The sequence below is a fragment of the Podarcis gaigeae genome, assembly GCF_964106915.1.
Source record: "Podarcis gaigeae genome assembly, chromosome: 13".
NCBI lineage: Eukaryota > Metazoa > Chordata > Lepidosauria > Squamata > Lacertidae > Podarcis > Podarcis gaigeae.
Window position 1 is genome coordinate 9176502 of NC_139689.1, and position 19351 is coordinate 9195852.

The 19351-nt window shown below is 40.5% G+C and overlaps 1 long non-coding RNA gene and 1 gene segment (V, D, J or C); one reads left to right on the top strand and one right to left on the bottom strand.

Annotated features, from left to right (window-relative positions):
- Window positions 1–19351, bottom strand: part of LOC310828875 (Ig mu chain C region secreted form-like) — a 1309992-nt gene that overhangs the window by 773032 nt on the left and 517609 nt on the right.
- LOC310829120 overlaps window positions 1–19351 on the top strand; it is a 55389-nt gene that overhangs the window by 14946 nt on the left and 21092 nt on the right. The gene's annotated exons all lie outside the window — the stretch shown is intronic.

Sequence of the window (19351 nt, forward strand, 5' to 3'; positions counted from 1 at the left end):
TGACACATCATCACTGGAGAGCATTTCTGACCCTCTTATCCAAGAACTCAGTGTTCACTGGGGGTGCAAGAGCAAAGGACTCAGAGACAGCTAGCTCCTGGCAGCCACCATGAGGGGAAGTGCTGTTGCTAGGAAGGAAGGCAGGAAGAGCTCATTTGGAGCAACACCATTAATGGGGAGGCAGACTGATTCCTTTGTCTCGCGCTGTGATGATTTAGCAAACTCATTAGTAAGAACTCTTTCTTGCTTTTCTCTGATCATTGCATCCACCGGAGGAGGGAGAGAATTACCTGGATTCTGAGAAAAGGATGATTACTTAGATGTAGGAGGCAAAGGACACTCATGAAAACAATAGGAGTTTGGCCTTATGCTATTTTTCAGATATGGATGACTGCTTCATATGCCCAGAAGACCAGTATGCAAACAAGAACAAAAATGGATGCATTCCCAAGTTATTAACCTTTCTTTCCTATAAGGAACCTGTAGGGATTGGCTTAACATCAGCTGCTGTTCTTTTTGCCCTAATTACAGTTTTGGTGCTGGGAACTTTTATTAAACACAAAGACACTCCCATTGTCAAAGCCAACAACAGGGATCTCACCTATGCTCTTCTCATTGCCCTCCTACTCTGCTTCCTCTCATCCTTTCTATTCATTGGACACCCTGGCAAAATGACCTGCCTTCTTCGACAACCCACTTTTGGCATCATTTTCTCCGTGGCTGTTTCTTGTGTGTTGGCCAAAACCATCACTGTAGTTGCAGCTTTCATGGCCACCAAGCCTGGGTCCAAGATGAGGAAGTGGGTGGGAAAAAGACTGAGCAACTCCATTGTCCTTTCCGGCTCACTCATTCAAGTGAGTATTTGTACTGGGTGGTTGATGACCTCCCCCCCATTCCCTGCTCTAGACATGCACTCACTAACAGAAGAAACCATTGTGCAATGTAATGAAGGCTCAGTGACCATGTTTTACTGTGTCCTGGGCTACATGGGCCTCCTGGCCATTGCCAGCTTCATTGTGGCATTTGCAGCTCGCAAATTACCAGACAGTTTCAATGAAGCCAAGTTCATTACCTTCAGCATGTTGCTGTTCTGCAGTGTTTGGCTTTCTTTTGTTCCAACCTATCTGAGCACCAAAGGAAAATCCATGGTGGTGGTGGAGATCTTCTCTATCTTGTCCTCCAGTGCTGGACTGCTGGGATGCATCTTTGCCCCCAAATGCTTCATCATTGTTCTGAAGCCTGAGCTGAACAGCAGGGAGCAACTAATAAGGAGAAAGATGTAAAGATTTCTCCTCGAGATTGCATCTTAGTTCTTCATTCTATTGTACTCTTATATATTAAGGAGTTTAGTGTAAAGGTGTTACTATAAGTACCTCTGGTCTCTAACTCTTTTGTGGGAGAAGTACAAGCATGTACTAAAAAGTTCATATTTGTGAAATTAAACATTACATCAACCTAGCACAGGGGAAGGGAACCTCTGGCTGGTGGGCCAAATTTCTTCTAGGAATGATTCTTATTGCTGGACCATTCCTGACCATCAACACCCATTTATCCCTCATCTGACTATATCATTGACAGTAAGTGTGGCAAAGGTACCAGTTATTTCAGGGGAATATCCAGGAGCTTAAATGAGTTCCTGATTGTGCATTTGCTGTAAGTAGCAGCAACTGCTAGAGAGATGGATGCAAAGGCACAATTTTGCTGTGGAAGACACTATCTGCTCCAAGAGGATGCATCTGTGGAAATGTGCCTTCAAAAAGACTCATCGCCTGGCATTGCGACACCAAGTGATTGAAAGGTGGAGCCCTCCAGATGCAACTCCTTTTATCTCCAGCAGATCTGGCTAGTGGCTAGGCACAATGGGAGTTATAGGTCAGCAAAATTTGGAGGGTCAAATGTTCCCCTCCACCTGCATTATATAACACATAAATGATATTTAGATTAAAACACCTGCATTTAGAATATTTATTTTAGCATTGTTGTTTAATTTATTGTTCAGTGTTCTATGTCACACCCTCAAGTTTATTGTTAATAAAGTTCAGACAGTTTATGTCTCATGAAATTCATTTCCAGGTGTGCTGGCAATATGCGTAACTTTTTTTTTTTTAAAGTTATTGATAACATTGATAAAGGCTATCCTATTTTCCTGTCAGCCACAATCTCAGTTTGCATTAAAGGAGGTTGTACTAAATGACTCTTGAGTTCTCTCCCAACTCTAGAATTCTGCGATGCCCAAGAATGGAAGGCAGCTTCTCCATTTCCTGCTTTTAAATGGGTCCAAATCAAACCAATGGAGACCAGGTGTTTCCGCCTCAAAACATATTGTCCATAGCAAGACATATTGGTTTGTTGGTTGACCAGCAAAGTGGTCAAACTTGTGGTTTCCTCTATAGTGCTCCTCTAGCCACCTTCCCACAGCTGAACTACCAAACACATTTTAATTACCACTGTTGGGAATTAGGTAGGATATACATTTTAAATGATGGATGCAGATTTAGTTTACAGATTAAAGAGATTTACTATTCATTCATATATATTTATACCCCACTCTCCCTCTCAGAGCAGCAAATAAGCAAGAACAACATCTTGAAAACATTTCTGGGCAATTGTAAACTGATTCTATTAATTTATAGATGCCGTACATAGAGAAACCGCTTTGTGGCATCAAGTGAGGAACAAACTGCCCATTACAAATGAATACAAAATCCTTGAAACTCTTTCTTATTGTTCTAAAAACAGTGGTACCTCTGGTTACGTACTTCATTTGTTCCGGATGTCCGTACTTAACCTGAAACTGTTCTTAACCTGAAGCACCACTTTAGCTAATGGGGCCTCCTGTTGCCACCGCGCCGCAGGAGCACGATTTCTGTTCTCATCCTGAAGCAAAGTTCTTAACCTGAAGCACTATTTCTGGGTTAGCAGAGTCTGTAACCTGAAGCGTATGTAACCTGAAGCATCTGTAACCCGAGGTAGCACTGTAGCTCTGAAAAAATAGCATAAGGCCAAACTCCGGTTGCAATTCATGTGTGTTCTTTGCCTCTTACATCTAAGTTATCATTCCTCTTGTCAGAATCCAGGTAATTCTCTCCCTCCTCTGGTGGATGCAAGGAGCAGAGAAAAACAAGATAGAGTTCTTACTAATGAGTTTGTTAAATTATGACAGCATGAGACAAAGGAATCAGTCTGGCTCCCCATTAATGGTTTTTCTCCAAATGAGCTCCTCCTGCCTCCCTTCCTAGCAACAGCACTTCCCCTGCCAGGAGCTGTCTCTGAGTCCTTTGCTCTTGCACACTCAATGAACGCTGAGTTCTTGGAGAAGAGGGGCAGAAATGCTCTCCAGTGATGACATGTCAGTTGGCTGCTCTGTCTCACCTGGCTCTTCTCCCAACAGCTCCCAAGTCTTCTGTTCATCTGTCTCTGAGCTGTTACTTTCCTAAACTAACAATTGTTATTCAATACAGTGGTACCTCGGGTTAAGAACTTAATTCGTTCTGGAGGTCCATTCTTAACCTGAAACTGTTCTTAACTTTAGCTAATGGGGCTTCCTGCTGCTGCTGCACCGCCACTGCATGATTTCTGTTCTCATCCTGAGGCAAAGTTCTTAACTCGAGGTACTATTCCTGGGTTAATGGAGTCTGTAACCTGAAGTGTCTGTAACCTGAGGTACCACTGTACTGCCTTCCTCTCCATTGGAAGCTTCAGGAGAAGGGAGGGCAACCTCCACTATTTCCCTCAATCTTGTTCCCTCAAACAGCCCCTGCACCTGTTTATCTCAATCTTCTGAAATTAAGGAAATTGGTGTTCATGTAATATTATCTGAATTACCTTTTGAGCTGAACATATTGTAGCATTTTGTAAAACATTTTAATTAATATTCATTTTTGAAAGTTTTTATAAACTTTCTGGAAGGCAGCAGAAAAAATATTCATGCCACTCTAAGGAGGATAGTGGCTACATGCACAACATAGTATGCAAGTTATTTTAAGTCAATATGACTCATTAATCATTACAGTGGTGCCTCGCAAGACGAAATTAATCCGTTCCATGATTTTCTTCGTCTAGCGGTTTTTTCGTCTTGCGAAGCAAGCCCATTGACAGCTTAGCGGATTAGCGCTATTAGCGGTCTAGCGGCTTTTAGCGATCAGCTGAGCAGCGGCTTATCAGCGGAACAGCTGATAAGCAGCTTAGCGCTTAGGGAAAGGGCGGAAAAAAGCAGAAAAAAACGCGGGAACTCGCAAGATTTTTTCGTCTTGCGAAGCAACCCCATAGAGAAATTCGTTTAGCGAAGCGCCTCCAAAAACGGAAAACCCTTTCGTCTAGTGGGTTTTCCGTCTTGCGAGGCGTTCGTCTTGCGGGGCACCACTGTACTAGTCTTGTACGATGAAAAATGTCATTTACCCTTCTGGTTTGAAATCTTCCCTTCTGGAAGGCCAAATGTTCCCCACCACCTGCTTTATATAACAAATAAATGATATTTAGTTGAAAACACTTGGATTTATTTTAACATTATTGTTTAATTTATTGTTCAGTGTTCTATGTCACAACCTCCAGTTTATTGCTAATAAAGTGACAGGTTATGTCACATGAGATTAATTTGCAGGTGTGCTGGCAATATGCGTAACTTTTTTTTAAAAAAAAAAAATGTTATTGATAACATTGATAAAGGCTATCCTATTTTCCTGTCAGCCACAATCTCAGTTTGCATTAAAGAAGCTTGTACTAGATGACACTTGAGGTCTTTCCCAACTCTAAAATTCTATGATGCCCAAGAATGGAAGGCAGCTTCTCCATTTCCTGGTTTTAAAGGGGTCCAAATCAAACAAATGGAGACCGGGTGTTTCCTCCTCAAAACATATTATCCATAGCAAGGCATATTGGATTGTCGGTTGAAAGGCAAAGTTGTCAAACTTGTGGTTTCCTCTATAGGTTTTCTTCCACACTGAGTCACCTCCAGCCACCTTCCCACAGCTGAACTGCCAAACACATTTAAGCAAGAAAACATATTGAAAACACTTCTGGGAAATCGTAAACTGATTCCATTAATTTAGAAATGCCGCACTAGAGAAAACGCTTTGTGGCATCTTGAGGGTTTCAGCTGAGGATCAAAGTGCACATTACACATCAATTCAGAATCCTTGAGACCATTTTTTTTGTTATAAATAGCTCTGTGAGAGATGGGTGGACATTTGGATTGGAAACACGCTTCACAGAAAGGGAGTAAACTCTTTTGTCAACCCATGATGATGATGCCAGTATATTGGGGCAATTTCCCATTCAGATATATTATTATTATTATTATTATTATTATTATTATTATTATTATTATTATTATTATTATGTATTTTATTTCTATACCGCCCTATACCCGAAGGTCCTAGGGTGGTTCACATTAAGTCACTTACATAAAATCAAAATAGAAAGCAGATTTACTCCATCACCACCCATGAAAAAAGTCAGCATTTTAAAAAGGGTATAGGATGTCAGGTCAGGGTATAGGATGTCAGGTCAGGGTATAGGATGTCAGGTCAGGCAAAAGCCTGGTTGAAGAGGAAAAGGCCCCTTCTTGTTTTGCCACACTCCTGACCAATTGAGGAGGACGCACATGAAGAAAGGCCTCAGAGGATTATCTCAGGGTCCGGGTAGGTTCATATGGGAAGAGGCGTTCCTTAAGGTTTTTTGGTCCTGTGCCATTTAAGGCTTTATAGGTCACTTTGAATGGGGCCCAGAAACTAATCGGTAGCCAGTGCAGTTGGAGCAGGATCAGTGTAATATGGTCAAACCGTCTAGTTCCGGTGATCAACCTGGCTGCTGAGTTCTGCACCAGTTGGAGTTTCCGAACCATCTTCAGAGGCAACCCTACATACTGCAGTAATCTAACTTTGAGATTACCAGGGCATAGACAACAGTAGTTAGGTGATCCCTGTCCAGATAGGGGTGTAGTTGGGCTACCAGCCGAAGCTGATGGAAGGCACTCCAGGCCATTGGGGCCACCTGGGCCTCAAGTGACAGCAAGGGATCCAGGAATACCCCCAAGCTACGAACCTGCTCCTTCAGAAGAAGTGCATCCTCATCAAGAGCAGGGAATCTCCCACCCATCTGGTCTGAGTAATAACACTTTAGGAATCAGCCCCTGCCTACATGGTCTGTGGTCGGAAATGATGGAAGCTGTATTCCAGCAGCACCTGGAACCCCACGGGCTCTCCATTCTTGGCAAAAAGAAATTGTAGCTTCACATTTCTTTGAAAAAACTGCAGTTGTCCAGCCTCCTTTCATTTCAGGATCATCTACTACAGTACTTCTCTGAGTCATCAAAGTCGAAAGTTTCAGTCTTACTTTTCTTTTGGTGTTTGCTCACCATGGAAAATTGTATTTGCCACTTTTTCTGCCCCTAGGGAGCAGATGATAGAAAGGGGGGGCAGTTCAGCATGTTTGTTAGCAAAACTGATACTTACAGCCAAAGCAATATAAATGTTATTATCTCACCCAGCAATTATCCAAATCACTATAATTTGCTCACTTCTCTGAACCTTCTCAGGCTTTCTAGGACTCAAGAAATCAGTCAATAAGCAAATCTCAAAGTGGTTATAAAGAAACCACATGCTATTGAGAGCAGGAAATAGGGATAATGCTCATGTGTCACGCACACACACACGCACACACACACGCACACACACACACATATAATATTGATCAGATTTAGCATCAAAGTGTTGGCAATCTTGGCTAATAAGGTATACAGTTGTAACCCTTTGATTCTCAAATGCTGGTTGTGAACCATTCTTCTAAAGCTGTAATGACAGAGTTAGGAATTACCCAATGTAGCCTGATCAAGTCATGCAGCTGCTCTGAATAGAAACAGGAGGTGTGTGTTTAGAGAAGAGTCTGACCACTAGGATGCTGTGGATATTGATGTTATCTCTTCTCCTTCCTGCTGTGAGCAAAGTAGATACTCTTAGGTGTCCCATGAATTATCCATTCCCTCCTCCACATCAGTGGTACCAATCGGGTGACCTCATCATTGGTGGGATTGCTTCTCAGGTCTATTATGTCTTCTTTGAAGTTTCCTTCAAGGAGCACCCTTCACAGAATATGTTTGATGTTCCATAGTAAGAGCCTTCCACCTCTTTGCTTCATTCCAAATCTCATTTGCTTTTGTGTCATGTGTTTTAGATTGCAAATCTGAAGATAGAGAATGTCTTAGTTATTTTTTCTTTTTCTTTTTATATAATAATTTTTTATTGTTTTTACAAAACAAAAAAAAGCAGGGAACAAGGGTATAGGAAAAACAAACAAATCACAAACAAATACATAAAACATGACTTCCCCATACCTCCCCTTCTCTGCATCATTATTTTATAATGTGTCAGCAACCCTTCAGTCAATTTCTCTATATATTCTCATTAAGTTTCCCCCTTTAATTTACGATTTACAGCTGTAGTTCTTTGTTTCTAGCCTCTCGACATCTTAACCGTCCAATATTTTACAATAGTTCTTAAGGTATACTTTAAATTTTCTCCAATCTTCCTCCACCGCCTCCTTCCTCTGGTCACGGATTCTGCCGGTCATCTCTGCCAATCCCATATATTCGATCACCTTCATCTGCCATTCCTCCAGAGTGGGTAGTTCTTGCATCTTCCAATACTTTGCTAAAAGAATTCTTGCTGCCGTGGTTGCATACATAAAAAAAGTCTTATCCTTCTTCGGTACCAATTGGCCCACCATGCCCAGAAGAAAAGCCTCTGGTTTCTTTGAAAACGTCCATTTAAGGACTTTCTTAATTTCGTTATAGATCATTTCCCAGTAGGCCTTAATTTTTGGGCAGGTCCACCAAAGGTGATAGAAGGTTCCTTCAGCTTCCTTACATTTCCAACATTTGTTATTGGGCAAATGATAGATCTTAGCAAGCTTGACTGGAGTCATGTACCCCTGTAAATCATTTTCATAATATTTTCTTTCAAAGCAGTACATGCTGTGAATTTCAAACCGGTGGTCCATAACTGTTCCCAGTCAGCAAACATAATGTCATGACCAACATCTTGTGCCCATTTAATCATAGCTGATTTTACCGTTTCATCCTGTACATTCCATTTCAGCAGCAGGTTATACATTCTGGATAAGTTTTTTGTATTGGGTTCTAACAGTTCCGTTTCTAGCTTTGACTTTTCACTCTGGAATCCTACTTTCCTGTCCAGCTTAAACACTTCATTTATTTGGTGGTAATGTAGCCAATCTCTAACTCTATGTTTTAATTTTTCATAGCTCTTTAATTTAAACTTTTCTCCATCCTTTTCTAAAATTTCATCATATTTTAACCAATTTGAGTCCATGTTGAGTTTTTTAACTGCTTTTGCTTCCATTGGTGATAACCATCTGGGGGTTTTATTTTCCATTAAATCTTTGTACCTGATCCAGACATTATACAATGCCTTCCGTACCATATGGTTTTTAAAACTCTTATGCACTTTCACCTTGTCATACCAGACAGTTTCAATGAAGCCAAGTTCATTACCTTCAGCATGTTGCTGTTCTGCAGTGTTTGGCTTTCTTTTGTTCCAACCTACCTGAGCACCAAAGGAAAATCCATGGTGGTGGTGGAGATCTTCTCTATCTTGTCCTCCAGTGCTGGACTGCTGGGATGCATCTTTGCCCCCAAATGCTTCATCATTGTTCTGAAGCCTGAGCTGAACCGCAGGGAGCAACTAATAAGGAGAAAGATGTAAAGATTTCTCCTCGAGATTGCATCTTAGTTCTTCATTCTATTGTACTCTTATATATTAAGGAGTTTAGTGTAAAGGTGTTACTATAAGTACCTCTGGTCTCTAACTCTTTTGTGGGAGAAGTACAAGCATGTACTAAAAAGTTCATATTTGTGAAATTAAACATTACATCAACCTAGCACAGGGGAAGGGAACCTCTGGCTGGTGGGCCAAATTTCTTCTAGGAATGATTCTTATTGCTGGACCATTCCTGACCATCAACACCCATTTATCCCTCATCTGACTATATCATTGACAGTAAGTGTGGCAAAGGTACCAGTTATTTCAGGGGAATATCCAGGAGCTTAAATGAGTTCCTGATTGTGCATTTGCTGTAAGTAGCAGCAACTGCTAGAGAGATGGATGCAAAGGCACAATTTTGCTGTGGAAGACACTATCTGCTCCAAGAGGATGCATCTGTGGAAATGTGCCTTCAAAAAGACTCATCGCCTGGCATTGCGACACCAAGTGATTGAAAGGTGGAGCCCTCCAGATGCAACTCCTTTTATCTCCAGCAGATCTGGCTAGTGGCTAGGCACAATGGGAGTTATAGGTCAGCAAAATTTGGAGGGTCAAATGTTCCCCTCCACCTGCATTATATAACACATAAATGATATTTAGATTAAAACACCTGCATTTAGAATATTTATTTTAGCATTGTTGTTTAATTTATTGTTCAGTGTTCTATGTCACACCCTCAAGTTTATTGTTAATAAAGTTCAGACAGTTTATGTCTCATGAAATTCATTTCCAGGTGTGCTGGCAATATGCGTAACTTTTTTTTAAAAAAGTTATTGATAACATTGATAAAGGCTATCCTATTTTCCTGTCAGCCACAATCTCAGTTTGCATTAAAGGAGGTTGTACTAAATGACTCTTGAGTTCTCTCCCAACTCTAGAATTCTGCGATGCCCAAGAATGGAAGGCAGCTTCTCCATTTCCTGCTTTTAAATGGGTCCAAATCAAACCAATGGAGACCAGGTGTTTCCGCCTCAAAACATATTGTCCATAGCAAGACATATTGGTTTGTTGGTTGACCAGCAAAGTGGTCAAACTTGTGGTTTCCTCTATAGTGCTCCTCTAGCCACCTTCCCACAGCTGAACTACCAAACACATTTTAATTACCACTGTTGGGAATTAGGTAGGATATACATTTTAAATGATGGATGCAGATTTAGTTTACAGATTAAAGAGATTTACTATTCATTCATATATATTTATACCCCACTCTCCCTCTCAGAGCAGCAAATAAGCAAGAACAACATCTTGAAAACATTTCTGGGCAATTGTAAACTGATTCTATTAATTTATAGATGCCGTACATAGAGAAACCGCTTTGTGGCATCAAGTGAGGAACAAACTGCCCATTACAAATGAATACAAAATCCTTGAAACTCTTTCTTATTGTTCTAAAAACAGTGGTACCTCTGGTTACATACTTCACTTGTTCCGGATGTCCGTACTTAACCTGAAACTGTTCTTAACCTGAAGCACCACTTTAGCTAATGGGGCCTCCTGTTGCCGCCGCGCCGCAGGAGCACGATTTCTGTTCTCATCCTGAAGCAAAGTTCTTAACCTGAAGCACTATTTCTGGGTTAGCAGAGTCTGTAACCTGAAGCGTATGTAACCTGAAGCATCTGTAACCCGAGGTAGCACTGTAGCTCTGAAAAAATAGCATAAGGCCAAACTCCGGTTGCAATTCATGTGTGTTCTTTGCCTCTTACATCTAAGTTATCATTCCTCTTGTCAGAATCCAGGTAATTCTCTCCCTCCTCTGGTGGATGCAAGGAGCAGAGAAAAACAAGATAGAGTTCTTACTAATGAGTTTGTTAAATCATCACAGCATGAGACAAAGGAATCAGTCTGGCTCCCCATTAATGGTTTTTCTCCAAATGAGCTCCTCCTGCCTCCCTTCCTAGCAACAGCACTTCCCCTGCCAGGAGCTGTCTCTGAGTCCTTTGCTCTTGCACACTCAATGAACGCTGAGTTCTTGGAGAAGAGGGGCAGAAATGCTCTCCAGTGATGACGTGTCAGCTGGCTGCTCTGTCTCACCTGGCTCTTCTCCCAACAGCTCCCAAGTCTTCTGTTCATCTGTCTCTGAGCTGTTACTTTCCTAAACTAACAATTGTTATTCAATACAGTGGTACCTCGGGTTAAGAACTTAATTCGTTCTGGAGGTCCATTCTTAACCTGAAACTGTTCTTAACTTTAGCTAATGGGGCTTCCTGCTGCTGCTGCACCGCCACTGCATGATTTCTGTTCTCATCCTGAGGCAAAGTTCTTAACTCGAGGTACTATTCCTGGGTTAATGGAGTCTGTAACCTGAAGTGTCTGTAACCTGAGGTACCACTGTACTGCCTTCCTCTCCATTGGAAGCTTCAGGAGAAGGGAGGGCAACCTCCACTATTTCCCTCAATCTTGTTCCCTCAAACAGCCCCTGCACCTGTTTATCTCAATCTTCTGAAATTAAGGAAATTGGTGTTCATGTAATATTATCTGAATTACCTTTTGAGCTGAACATATTGTAGCATTTTGTAAAACATTTTAATTAATATTCATTTTTGAAAGTTTTTATAAACTTTCTGGAAGGCATCAGAAAAAATATTCATGCCACTCTAAGGAGGATAGTGGCTACATGCACAACATAGTATGCAAGTTCTTTTAAGTCAATATGACTCATTAATCATTACAGTGGTGCCTCGCAAGACGAAATTAATCCGTTCCATGATTTTCTTCGTCTAGCGGTTTTTTCGTCTTGCGAAGCAAGCCCATTGACAGCTTAGCGGATTAGCGCTATTAGCGGTCTAGCGGCTTTTAGCGATCAGCTGAGCAGCGGCTTATCAGCGGAACAGCTGATAAGCAGCTTAGCGCTTAGGGAAAGGGCGGAAAAAAGCAGAAAAAAACGCGGGAACTCGCAAGATTTTTTCGTCTTGCGAAGCAACCCCATAGAGAAATTCGTTTAGCGAAGCGCCTCCAAAAACGGAAAACCCTTTCGTCTAGCGGGTTTTCCGTCTTGCGAGGCGTTCGTCTTGCGGGGCACCACTGTACTAGTCTTGTACGATGAAAAATGTCATTTACCCTTCTGGTTTGAAATCTTCCCTTCTGGAAGGCCAAATGTTCCCCACCACCTGCTTTATATAACAAATAAATGATATTTAGTTGAAAACACTTGGATTTATTTTAACATTATTGTTTAATTTATTGTTCAGTGTTCTATGTCACAACCTCCAGTTTATTGCTAATAAAGTGACAGGTTATGTCACATGAGATTAATTTGCAGGTGTGCTGGCAATATGCGTAACTTTTTTTTTTAAAAAAAATGTTATTGATAACATTGATAAAGGCTATCCTATTTTCCTGTCAGCCACAATCTCAGTTTGCATTAAAGAAGCTTGTACTAGATGACACTTGAGGTCTTTCCCAACTCTAAAATTCTATGATGCCCAAGAATGGAAGGCAGCTTCTCCATTTCCTGGTTTTAAAGGGGTCCAAATCAAACAAATGGAGACCGGGTGTTTCCTCCTCAAAACATATTATCCATAGCAAGGCATATTGGATTGTCGGTTGAAAGGCAAAGTTGTCAAACTTGTGGTTTCCTCTATAGGTTTTCTTCCACACTGAGTCACCTCCAGCCACCTTCCCACAGCTGAACTGCCAAACACATTTAAGCAAGAAAACATATTGAAAACACTTCTGGGAAATCGTAAACTGATTCCATTAATTTAGAAATGCTGCACTAGAGAAAACGCTTTGTGGCATCTTGAGGGTTTCAGCTGAGGATCAAAGTGCACATTACACATCAATTCAGAATCCTTGAGACCATTTTTTTTGTTATAAATAGCTCTGTGAGAGATGGGTGGACATTTGGATTGGAAACACGCTTCACAGAAAGGGAGTAAACTCTTTTGTCAACCCATGATGATGATGCCAGTATATTGGGGCAATTTCCCATTCAGATATATTATTATTATTATTATTATTATTATTATTATTATTATTATTATTATTATTATGTATTTTATTTCTATACCGCCCTATACCCGAAGGTCCTAGGGTGGTTCACATTAAGTCACTTACATAAAATCAAAATAGAAAGCAGATTTACTCCATCACCACCCATGAAAAAAGTCAGCATTTTAAAAAGGGTATAGGATGTCAGGTCAGGGTATAGGATGTCAGGTCAGGCAAAAGCCTGGTTGAAGAGGAAAAGGCCCCTTCTTGTTTTGCCACACTCCTGACCAATTGAGGAGGACGCACATGAAGAAAGGCCTCAGAGGATTATCTCAGGGTCCGGGTAGGTTCATATGGGAAGAGGCGTTCCTTAAGGTTTTTTGGTCCTGTGCCATTTAAGGCTTTATAGGTCACTTTGAATGGGGCCCAGAAACTAATCGGTAGCCAGTGCAGTTGGAGCAGGATCAGTGTAATATGGTCAAACCGTCTAGTTCCGGTGATCAACCTGGCTGCTGAGTTCTGCACCAGTTGGAGTTTCCGAACCATCTTCAGAGGCAACCCTACATACTGCAGTAATCTAACTTTGAGATTACCAGGGCATAGACAACAGTAGTTAGGTGATCCCTGTCCAGATAGGGGTGTAGTTGGGCTACCAGCCGAAGCTGATGGAAGGCACTCCAGGCCATTGGGGCCACCTGGGCCTCAAGTGACAGCAAGGGATCCAGGAATACCCCCAAGCTACGAACCCGCTCCTTCAGAAGAAGTGCATCCTCATCAAGAGCAGGGAATCTCCCACCCATCTGGTCTGAGTAATAACACTTTAGGAATCAGCCCCTGCCTACATGGTCTGTGGTCGGAAATGATGGAAGCTGTATTCCAGCAGCACCTGGAACCCCACGGGCTCTCCATTCTTGGCAAAAAGAAATTGTAGCTTCACATTTCTTCGAAAAAACTGCAGTTGTCCAGCCTCCTTTCATTTCAGGATCATCTACTACAGTACTTCTCTGAGTCATCAAAGTCGAAAGTTTCAGTCTTACTTTTCTTTTGGTGTTTGCTCACCATGGAAAATTGTATTTGCCACTTTTTCTGCCCCTAGGGAGCAGATGATAGAAAGGGGGGGCAGTTCAGCATGTTTGTTAGCAAAACTGATACTTACAGCCAAAGCAATATAAATGTTATTATCTCACCCAGCAATTATCCAAATCACTATAATTTGCTCACTTCTCTGAACCTTCTCAGGCTTTCTAGGACTCAAGAAATCAGTCAATAAGCAAATCTCAAAGTGGTTATAAAGAAACCACATGCTATTGAGAGCAGGAAATAGGGATAATGCTCATGTGTCACGCACACACACACGCACACACACACGCACACACACACACATATAATATTGATCAGATTTAGCATCAAAGTGTTGGCAATCTTGGCTAATAAGGTATACAGTTGTAACCCTTTGATTCTCAAATGCTGGTTGTGAACCATTCTTCTAAAGCTGTAATGACAGAGTTAGGAATTACCCAATGTAGCCTGATCAAGTCATGCAGCTGCTCTGAATAGAAACAGGAGGTGTGTGTTTAGAGAAGAGTCTGACCACTAGGATGCTGTGGATATTGATGTTATCTCTTCTCCTTCCTGCTGTGAGCAAAGTAGATACTCTTAGGTGTCCCATGAATTATCCATTCCCTCCTCCACATCAGTGGTACCAATCGGGTGACCTCATCATTGGTGGGATTGCTTCTCAGGTCTATTATGTCTTCTTTGAAGTTTCCTTCAAGGAGCACCCTTCACAGAATATGTTTGATGTTCCATAGTAAGAGCCTTCCACCTCTTTGCTTCATTCCAAATCTCATTTGCTTTTGTGTCATGTGTTTTAGATTGCAAATCTGAAGATAGAGAATGTCTTAGTTATTTTTTCTTTTTTTTTTTATAATAATTTTTTATTGTTTTTACAAAACAAAAAAAAGCAGGGAACAAGGGTATAGGAAAAACAAACAAATCACAAACAAATACATAAAACATGACTTCCCCATACCTCCCCTTCTCTGCATCATTATTTTATAATGTGTCAGCAACCCTTCAGTCAATTTCTCTATATATTCTCATTAAGTTTCCCCCTTTAATTTACGATTTACAGCTGTAGTTCTTTGTTTCTAGCCTCTCGACATCTTAACCGTCCAATATTTTACAATAGTTCTTAAGGTATACTTTAAATTTTCTCCAATCTTCCTCCACCGCCTCCTTCCTCTGGTCACGGATTCTGCCGGTCATCTCTGCCAATCCCATATATTCGATCACCTTCATCTGCCATTCCTCCAGAGTGGGTAGTTCTTGCATCTTCCAATACTTTGCTAAAAGAATTCTTGCTGCCGTGGTTGCATACATAAAAAAAGTCTTATCCTTCTTCGGTACCAATTGGCCCACCATGCCCAGAAGAAAAGCCTCTGGTTTCTTTGAAAACGTCCATTTAAGGACTTTCTTAATTTCGTTATAGATCATTTCCCAGTAGGCCTTAATTTTTGGGCAGGTCCACCAAAGGTGATAGAAGGTTCCTTCAGCTTCCTTACATTTCCAACATTTGTTATTGGGCAAATGATAGATCTTAGCAAGCTTGACTGGAGTCATGTACCACCTGTAAATCATTTTCATAATATTTTCTTTCAAAGCAGTACATGCTGTGAATTTCAAACCGGTGGTCCATAACTGTTCCCAGTCAGCAAACATAATGTCATGACCAACATCTTGTGCCCATTTAATCATAGCTGATTTTACCGTTTCATCCTGTACATTCCATTTCAGCAGCAGGTTATACATTCTGGATAAGTTTTTTGTATTGGGTTCTAACAGTTCCGTTTCTAGCTTTGACTTTTCACTCTGGAATCCTACTTTCCTGTCCAGCTTAAACACTTCATTTATTTGGTGGTAATGTAGCCAATCTCTAACTCTATGTTTTAATTTTTCATAGCTCTTTAATTTAAACTTTTCTCCATCCTTTTCTAAAATTTCATCATATTTTAACCAATTTGAGTCCATGTTGAGTTTTTTAACTGCTTTTGCTTCCATTGGTGATAACCATCTGGGGGTTTTATTTTCCATTAAATCTTTGTACCTGATCCAGACATTATACAATGCCTTCCGTACCATATGGTTTTTAAAACTCTTATGCACTTTCACCTTGTCATACCACAGATACGCATGCCAGCCGAGGTTATTATCATAACCTTCTAGATCTAAGATGTCTGTGTCCTCAAGAAGTAGCCATTGTTTTAGCCAGCAAAAAGCTGCTGCCTCATAGTAGAGCCTCAAGTCCGGCAGGGCAAATCCCCCTCTATCTTTTGCGTCTGTTAAGATCTTAAACTTAATTCTGGGCTTTTTGCCCTGCCAGACAAATTTAGATATATCTTTTTGCCACCTCTTGAAACACTCCATCTTATCCAGAATTTGTAAAGTCTGAAACAGGAATAACACTCTCGGCAATACATTCATTTTGATAACAGCTATACGGCCTAACAAGGAAAGTTTCAGTCTAGACCATATATCTAGATCCCTTTTGACTTCTGTCCAGCATTTCTCATAATTGTCCTTAAATAAGTTAGCATTTTTTGATGTTAAGTTTACCCCCAGATATTTAACTTTTTTAACAATTTCCAAACCCGTTACGTTTTGAAATCTATCTTTTTCTTCCGGTATCAAATTTTTCCCCAACACTTTGGTTTTTTGTTTGTTCAATTTAAATCCTGCCACTTGACCAAATATCTCAATTAGGTCCAACACTCTTTTCGTACTCTCCTCTGGCTGTTGTAATGTTAAAACTAAGTCATCTGCAAATGCCCTTAATTTATAATGTTTCGCTCCGACCTGAATACCTTTAACCAGCGGGTCCATTCTAATCATGTTTAACAAAACCTCCAGGACAGATATAAACAGGAAGGGAGACATAGGGCATCCCTGTCGTGTACCCTTTTCTATTGATATATCATCCATCACCATACCATTCACGATTAATTTTGCTTTTTGTTCTGCATATATCGCACCTATACCATTTTGAAATCTTTGGCCTACCCCCATTCCCTGGAGATTCTTCATCATAAAACTCCAATTGATATTGTCAAAGGCTTTCTCCGCATCCACAAAGATCAAAACTGCCTTTTTGTTAATGTCCATTTCCAACAGTTCCAGAATGTCTAAAATATTTCTCACATTACTTGACATATATCTCCCTGGGAGAAAGCCTGTTTGGTCCTTATGAATCTCCCCTACTAGCACTCTTTTAAATCTTTTTGCCAGAATGTCTGCAAAAATTTTATAATCCACATTCAACAGTGATATAGGCCTATAGTTTTTTACTTGGCTTTTGCCAGTCTCTGTCTTTGGTATAAGTGAGATGAATGCCTCTTTCCACGATTCGGGAGCCTTTTTCCCCTCCAAAATTTGATTGCAAACTTCTTTCAATGGTTGAGTCAACCATTCTTTTAACATTTTGTAATATCCTGCAGTTAAACCATCCGGTCCTGGAGATTTCCCCAATTTCATATTCTGAATGGCACCCTCTATTTCTTGTTCTGTTATTCTCCCATTTAAGGTCATCTTATTCTGTTCTGAGATTTTTGAGAGTCCATATTTCCTGATGAATTCCTCTATTTCTTGCTCGTTTGTTGGGCCTTGCGCATACAGTTTTTTGAAGAAGCTTTGGAAACAATTGCTTATCTCATTTGGTCTAGTGATTATTCTTCCATCTTCTTCCAAAGATGTTACAGTATTCAGTTTTTGTCTTTTTTTCAATTGCCATGATAGCAGTTTCCCGCATTTATCTGCCGATTCAAATGTCTTTTGTCTCATCTGCTTTATCTTCCATTCTATTTCTTGATTCATCAGTTCCATATATTGCATCTGATAGAATTTTATTTCTCTTAATATTTCTTGTGACTTTGGTTTAGATCTTAACTTCTTCTCTTCTTCCTTTATTTTTTCCAGGATTTTCTCTTCCCTCTCCTTTTGCTTTCTTCTCTTTAGGGAATTCTGCTGGATAAGAAAACCACGCATCACAGCTTTACTTGCATCCCAGATTGTTCTTTTCTCCACATTTGTTCTTAAATTTATCTCAAAATATTCTCTTAAAGTTTTTTGGGCCTTCTTGTAGATTTCTTCATCTTTTAAGAGGGTGTCATTCATTCTCCATCGAAATGTTCCCGCCGTTGTTTGTTTCATTTCCATTTTTACAGCATTATGGTCGGAGCAGGTTTTTGGGCAGATTTCTATCTTCTTAACTTTTAATGCCAGATTGCTGGAGATCCAAATTTGGTCAATTCTAGTCCATGTCATCTTTGCTTCGGAGAAAAAGGTTCCCTCTCTTTCTAGAGGGTTCCTTGTTCTCCAAATGTCTATTAAGTCCATATTGTCGGTCATTTCAAAAAAAGCCTTTGGTAGTCTCCCGTCCTTGGATATCACAAGTCTTTGGGCTTTGTCCATGTTTGTGGAGACTACTCCGTTCATATCGCCCATCATTACAATTTTATAGTCCATAAAGTCTGATAGAGTCTCATGCAATTTCTTGAAAAATTCCGCCTTCCCCTTGTTAGGTGCATACACCCCTACTATTAAAAGTTTTTCTCCTTGCGATTGAATTTCAACTGCCAAATATCTTCCTTGCTCGTCCTTAAATATCATTTTTGGGGCCAATTTTTCTTTAATGTACATCACTACGCCTCTTTTTTTGACTTTATCTGATGATATAAATTCCAATCCTAGTCTCTTATTTATCAGAAGCTTCCTATGGGTTCTGGCTATATGTGTTTCTTGGAGGCATATTATGTCCAATTGTTCTTTTTTTAGAATGTAAAAAACTTGTTTTCTTTTTCGGGGAAGGTTCAAACCATTGCAATTCCAGGTTAATAGTTGCAGAGACATCTTGGTTTATTGATGGGTATCTGTTCCTCCGACCGCACCCAATAATTGTTCTTCTTCGGTTGGTGGTGGTGAAGTAAGTCCAAATGATAGATTTGAAATATCTGTTGGTTCTCTTAGGGTCACAGTCCCTTTTTGTAAGTCCTCAAAGTTTCTTTCCAAGAACTGGTCCTTGTCCTGTATTGTTTTGATCTTTATCTTCCTCCCTTTAAAGTTGAAGGACAATCCTTGTGGAAATTCCCACCTAAATGGGATGCTATTTCCCTTCAGCAGGTCAACAAGGTCTTTAAAGTAGGTCCTTACTTGCAAGATGTAACGAGGGATGTCTTTAAAAATCTGTATCTGAGAGTTTCCTATCACCAATGCCTTCTGAAAATGTAGATTTAATATTTTGTCTCTCTCTTCTCTGGATCTTAATGTGATTAGACAATCCCTCGGCTTTTTGCCTTGTCTCCTGCCCAGCCGGAAGGCTGTGGTTATCTCAAAATCTTCTTCTCCTTCCCAGTCCTCCAACCAAAATCCGTGAATATTCTCTGTGAGGAATTCCTTAAGGTCGTCCTTTTCTTCCTCAGGGACAAGTCTCAGCTTCAGATTCTTCCCTTTTCTCTCAAGTTCCATCAAGGCCAAGGTTGCATCATGTTCACCCACTTTCCTCTCAATTGGAACAAATTTTCCTTTAAATTCCTCAACCGTACTTTGAGCACTCTCGGCTATCCTCCTCGTTTCTGTATTTTCCTGTATTA